We start from the raw sequence: 6295 nt of genomic DNA, 5'->3' as shown, positions 1-6295 counted from the left end.
CTGGCATAATAGGAATTATAGAAAAATCAGCAACTCTCCTGAGAGGATGGCCAAGGAGCCACCAGCAGTGAGGCAAAACAATCCTGGAGACATGCTGGCAGCTCCCAGGTGTGCCAAAGCCCATTTGATGATCTCCAGGAGGATTAGGGAGCTCTTGTCCCAGCAACAGGGAAGCTGAATGGCCCAGGAATGGCTGAGGCCAGAAACAAAAGTTGGCCACCAGTGAGAGGAAGACAAGGGCAGTCTGAATCTCCCTCTGAGTGGAGGCTTAGAAGAAAATTATCAAGAGTGGGGTGCTGGAGACAGTTGAGACAGGGAGAGCACAATAGCCAGGAAAGGTGGGAGAAGACTTCAAGACAAATTGGTTAGTTGTGAGTACTGTCAGGTGGCAGCTGTGAGGAAGAGCACCTGTAAACAGAGGCAATATGAGAGGGGAAGGAGGTGGACAATCCTATCCTCATCTGCAGTGAGGCCAGGCTCAGGTCCAGCCCCACAGAATGAAGGAGGGATGGACCCCGAGGAGACAAAAAAAAGACAGAACTAATTTTGTTTTTGTTCAAATGCCTAAGCAGATAAACTTTATTTCATTGCTTCTTAACTTGATGAGAGGCTCCTTAAGGAAAAGGCCCAGGACATTCAATTAGGATGACCATGAGGGCTGAGAAAAAGCCCAGGCTGCAGAATGCTGAATGTTCAGATTGGGACAATGGGTTCTGAAACTGGGTACATGCTTCAAACAAAAGGAGTCACTTGGAAGAATGGACCCAACAACCTTTGAGGATGGATGTTTTGTTCTGTTTGTTTAGTTTTTGTGCTTACTTATTTTCTGTTTCCTTACTGGAGACTAACCCTAAAATGCAATAGCTTAACTTATCAGCTTGAAGTAAGGGAGCAGGGTACAGGGGTGGAGGAGCCCAGAAGAAGAACCTGGTCAGCAAACCCATGATACAGATCTGGTCACAGCCACATAGAAATCAGGTAGCCTCCTAGCTCTCAAAATTACATCAAGTCGCGATGGGCAAAGATTAGTGGGTGACTATGAATTGTGGCTGTCCAGTGTTCAGGGGATGCTGGTGTGGGTATGCTAGAGTCACCCATGAACACCAAACATAAAGGACTTTGTCCTGGGAGAATTTGATAACTGCTCTCAGCCTAGGAGTTCTGTGTGTGGCTCCTCAAGCAGGCAGCACAGGCCCTTCTTGGAGGCCATGAGTTTGCTTGGTCCCTGCCTTGGGTTCTGGTGACATCATGTGGCCATTTCACCACCTGCCATAGCACCCAGCTGCAGCTGGAGGAAGGTGGCTTGGAGCCTGGGTCTTCTAGTTAGGGCCGTGGAGGATACTTCTGTCTGAGTGTGCAGCTGAGCACCTGCAGGCTTGGATTCCTGGCTTCTCCCCTGCCCTCCTCATGGGCTGCATCCTAGAAAGAGAAAGTTAATATGGATTTATTATTGAGTTTCTCTCCCTGTACAAGACCAAGTGGTCACACCATGAAATGAGTAGGCCTTTCATTTAGAATGGACATGAGGCAGTTCTTTTTCAATTGGGTCAATTCAAGGGTGGAACTTGTTGCCACCAGATGTGGTGCAAGGTGAGAGGTCAGCCAGACTGATGAAGGGATTGGACACATTCTTGGAGGAAAGGGGCACCAGTGCAGGGGAGGAGTGCAGCCAGAATTTCAGCAGGAGGATCTGGAGGAGGCCGTGAAGGGGCTGCAGCCTGGCGCCTGCCAGATGAGTGTGCACCAGGGTTTCCCTCTGCCTGAAGGGGCAGGTGTCAGGGGTGTCTGTGAACCACTCCAGGTACAATGGATACTCGCAAAGGGAGGCGGTGTCTGTACTCCAGGAAGATCTGGCCATTTATGGACACCTGGGGCAGAATGGGTGGAGAGGAGATAGCCAGGCCTTGACGGGGACAGGGCAGGCGCTGTGGCCAAGGAGAGCTAAGGCTGCAGTGTTTCCAGCCCCCATGTTAAAAACTCCTGAGTCATCCCCGATTCCATGCACTGACAAACTAGGGCTGGTTTATTGGCCCTCAGCGCTCCCACGTGTGTGTCATGCACCCTGGGCTTGGTTATCAATGCAAGGGCTCCTTGTCCTCACACTGAGCTGGGCCTTGCAGTGGGCTCTCCCCCACCCAAGCTCACTACTGTGCCTTAGGACCTCTCCCCACCACTGCCCATGCCATCCCCTGCACACTTCATCCAAACGGCTCCAGTCACAGTTTATCAAGGGGTGGCTGGCCCCTTCCCAGGGAGATGCTGGAGGAAGCTTCCAGAAAGCTTGTTCAACCATCTCCATTGGGTGGAGAGTGCATCAGAAGCTGTAAAACTGACCCCTGAAGCCCACTGGCAGCTGAGCCTGAGCACCAGGGATAGAAGGAAGGTCAAGTGATCACGCCTCATGATCTGGGCTGGAACTGGAGATCGCCCCTGCCAGCACCACCTGTGGGCAGCTCCCCAGGGAGCCACTGGGCTCAAGAGTGGAGCAAGGCCTTGTCTGTACAGGAAAACTGTCTCTGCCTGACAGCTGCCCACCACAGGTAGATTTGGATCACATAGTGCAGCTCCCAGGGGCATCCCCTCCTCTTTGGATGTGTGTGACCCCTACCTTGGAGGTGCAAGGCTGACTGCCAACAGATTTGGCAGGGAGCTCAGAGCAAGGAGCAGAAAGCAGAGCAGGAGCTCCAGCAGTGGAAGGGGGTTGGAATGGCACGCAGGGAAGACATAAGGCTTAATGTGTGGCTGTTTGCCAAAAACCTTGGCTACCACTGGGCTCAGTGCTTTGAAATCTAGGTCCTGTCACCAGCTGAGCACCAAGCATCTGCCTCTTCTCTTCCCAGGATGCTCCCACACCAGGATACCACCCCACACAAACCAGGCTTAAGCACCCCAGGCAACCACATGACTAGAACCAAGTGAGCAGGCAAGGCTTGAAGAAAGAATGTTGGAAATAAGCCCAGACAGGACGCTGGGGAGACTTGTACCCAGGTGCTCCCAGTGCAGAGACTGCCATTGCTCTCAGCCTGCTGGTAGTTTCCCCTGTGAGCCAAGGTCTCACCTTGTAGCACTGACTCTGGATGCTGGCAGTCATCACAAAGCAGGTGCCCAGGTGGAAAGGCACAGTGTAGGTCTGCTCCTCCCCCACCCCTGGTCCCTGGACAACAGTCTACCTCAGCCCTGGGGGCATAGCTGGCTGGGGGACTTAGCATTCCATGGATGGACATGTTTGAGGTCGTTCTGGGCCCTGCTATTTCACGGATGACACCCTGTTGCAGGGAAGGATACAGGAGTCAGCACAGAGGGCACATGCCCACATGCATGCACCCACATGCTAGCTACCAGCTCAGGCTCACAGGGACATGTACACATGTACATGCACTGCTGCCCCCACCCATACACACACAGCATGTGTGCTCCCTCAGTACATGAGTGCACAGGCCACCAGAAGGGTGTCAGTGGTGGGGCAGCAAGAATTACCTGGCGTGCAAAGGGCTGCAGGCCAGAGCGCGACCAATTCTTCTGTGGTCCCAGGTCCTGCTGGTGTGGACAGGGAGCTGAGTCTCTTTGGCCCACAGGTCTTTTTCCTGCAGCCTCCACTTTGTCCCAGCTCTGGGGGCTTCTGCTGAGGCCCTAGGAGGGAAGGAGAGGGGACAGTCACCATGCCAGCAATGCCCTCCTCTGGGTACTGAGGGTCCAAGCCCCTCATGCACCTGGGTGCTGTAGGGCAGGGAGTCTGACAGGGGCCCCACCTACCAGCCCCAGCCCCGGGACACAGCTTACCCCTGCCCTGGAGGCATGGCCAGCTGGGAGACCTACCACTCCCAGGACAGGCAGCCTGGGCAACTCCTGCTGGTGCCTGAGTGGCTCAGGATGGATCTGTGTGGGAGAGAAGGATGGTAGGTATCAGTACACGGAGCAGCAAGCTCCTGCTGGGGACACAGCCTCACATGCATGAATACACATGTCAGCCAGTAGCACAGGCTCACAGGCACATATACACATGTACACAACTGCTGTCCCCCACATGTACATACATGGCACATGCACTGCCCCAGCATATGTTGTGCCCCAGCAGCAGCAAGGGGCACAACTTGACGCCACCATCAGGTGGATAGTGGGCACCTCGCCATGGCAATACAGCCAGTGCAAGGCTACCAGGGGCAGGACAGCGGGGCAGGGAGCCCTGAGCCCACATCCTCCCCCACCCCATGCGCATGTAACCCGGGCGGTACTCCAAGAGGTACCCCCTCTCCAACTGAAGGGATCAAAGCAGGTGCACAAGCACTGTGGGAGGTGTTGGGACTCTCCTCCTCTATAGAGCAGAGCCAGACCACCAATGGGGACTTAACCATATACCTTTTAATACTGGGAACATAACAGGCATAAATCAGAGGGTATAGAGGACACTCCAACGCCTCAAGGGGGCAGGATTCAACAAAGGTTAGACACTTACAATCACTGGCAAAACAGGGTTAACAAAATACAAAACACAAACAGCAGAACAAACAATACGGGTTGGTGAAATATAAAAAGGCACAAAATGCAAGATGTCAAATGACAGGGAAATATAGGGCCGTGGTACCTAGAGGGGGAAAAAACACAATGGCACCTTTCCACTACAAGAATTTAGCCTCTTGTTATCTCACTCACCCCAAGTCACCTCAACTGGGATTCTGAACCCAGCTCTCCTATGTGGTAGGTAGGAACACTACTGCAGAGCCACCACTGGTGGCACTGCTCTAGCCTGCTAGGGATCTTGACCTTCCTGGAACCCGGCCTCACAAGAAGATGGCTGGCCTCTGACTGGAGGAGCTGGAAGCAGAGCTGGGAACCCCTCAGGTTGCTGCTCAGATCCTTGCTGGAGCGGGAGAGCCTCTCCTGCTGGCTGCAGCCTCTCACAGGGGATCCTGGAGCCCAGCGGGGAGCGTCTCCTGCCAGCCGCACGCCCAAGGGGCCAATCAGGACATGGAGGGTGAGTCTCTGGGGTCTGATTGGTGCGGAAAGGAAATACTAAGTCCTCCAATCATCTTTTACCCATTCAAAACCCCCGGGCCAAATCATTACCAGATTGGTGAGGAATGGGAATCCCAAGTCCTCCAATCATCTTTTGCCCTTCAAAACTCCTGGGCCAGGTCACTGCCAGCCAGCCCATCACACACAGATCAGTGGACCAGATACCCCCACGCCATCCTCCCCAGGAGAGTGCACAGAAGCAGGGAGCTCCCTGCCCTACCCCTCTCCAACAAGCCACCTGTGGCTCCTGCCCCGTGGCTGCACATTCCTGCCCTGGGCCTCATGCACTGCCCCTGCTGGGCAGTGTCCCCAGCCCCAGCCACCAACCCTACCCCACTCCCTCCCTCACCATAGGGACCTCTATCTCTCCTCCCATTAGACTTACCTGCAGGCAGCTGCGGGAGCTGGTTTTCACTGCTGCATGGGGCTGTATTCCTGGCACACATTTACGGGGTGCCTCCTGTGACCCACTCCCCACAGCCCCTTGAACTGGAACTCTGCTAGCCTGCAAGGGGAAACCTGCCATTTTCCACATTCTTCCATGGTAAACGGAAAACCAGGATCCCTTCATAATGCTGCAAATCCAAGACAAATGCTGTCCCAGAGTCATGCAGCCCAGAACCTGATGTTCCCATTTTGGAATTGTCCTGTCCAATTAGGGATGGGTGGTCACTCTAGATGCAGGTGACTTCCAATGCTGCTGAGGAGGGTGAAAACCCACAGCAACAGGAGGGAAAAATTCCCTCCTGGACCTGTGATGAGACTAGCGAAGCCTAGATGCTGGGGACAGCCTGACCCCTGCCCTCTGCACTGCAGCCTGGGGACCACAGGCTTCCCCAGGTTTGGTGTTTTCACAGCACTGAAAGTACAACCAGGACCACAAAGATATTTAATTGAATATAGTCAATCAAGCATTGAAACATGATAACTGAGCCTGAAGAACAGAACAAAGCCAAATCAGACCCTGTTACCTCCACACAGGAGTTCCTGACTTGTAGGCAATATCTGGTACAACAGCTTCAGGATTGCTGGGCAAATACCCACTTGCAAAAGGGAAAAGAACTGAAGAAAGATTCCATGGGCTCCCCAGCTAGTGGGACAATATCAAGCATGAGGGAAGTTTGACAAGACATGTATTTGTGCAAATATAAAATTAGGCTGGAGTCACAGCTGGACAGAAGGCTGTGTGCAATGACAAAGATTTCATAAATTTCATAGACATTAGGGCTGGACGGGACCTCAGAGGATCATCGAGTCCAGCCCCCTGCCCAAAGGGCAGGAA

Source organism: Gavialis gangeticus, unplaced genomic scaffold (assembly GCF_001723915.1).
Source record: "Gavialis gangeticus isolate Ggan-Ray unplaced genomic scaffold, GavGan_comp1, whole genome shotgun sequence".
In the NCBI taxonomy this organism is placed as follows: Eukaryota; Metazoa; Chordata; order Crocodylia; family Gavialidae; genus Gavialis; species Gavialis gangeticus.
Note: the sequence above shows the minus strand (reverse complement) of the source record.